Genomic DNA, 400 nt, shown 5'->3' on the forward strand with positions numbered 1-400 from the left:
CAAGGCAATTTTTTTTCCTTCACACACAAGGGGTAACAATGATAACTATTAACTTTGACCAAAATTTGCCAAAGTAAAACCCTGACAAATCAGGGGACAGGTAATTATTTGTGGTTGTTAGAGGATAATAATTACTGGATGTTTGTGATCGCCATTAACATGAGATAAAAGGGGTTTCGATGGGAAAAAAATGAGAAAAAAATTTGAAAAGAATTTTTGCCATATGGGACATAAATCAATTACTGGGAAAAATCAGTGACATATAGAGAAGCTTTCACATATGAATTCTGGTATTTACACTCAATGATTTAACATACATCCAGCAATAAACAACCATACAATAAATCACTGATAACTCAATACTTTTTGCCATACATATTCCACGGTCTCCAACTGCCTA

General features: G+C 33.2%; 1 protein-coding gene across 3 annotated transcripts in view; it reads right to left on the bottom strand.

Moving 5' to 3' along the window:
• Nucleotides 1-400, bottom strand: part of LOC119592146 — a 16,774-nt gene that overhangs the window by 1,403 nt on the left and 14,971 nt on the right. The window lies entirely within an intron of this gene.

This window comes from Penaeus monodon, chromosome 29 (genome assembly GCF_015228065.2).
Source record: "Penaeus monodon isolate SGIC_2016 chromosome 29, NSTDA_Pmon_1, whole genome shotgun sequence".
Classification (NCBI taxonomy): domain Eukaryota; kingdom Metazoa; phylum Arthropoda; class Malacostraca; order Decapoda; family Penaeidae; genus Penaeus; species Penaeus monodon.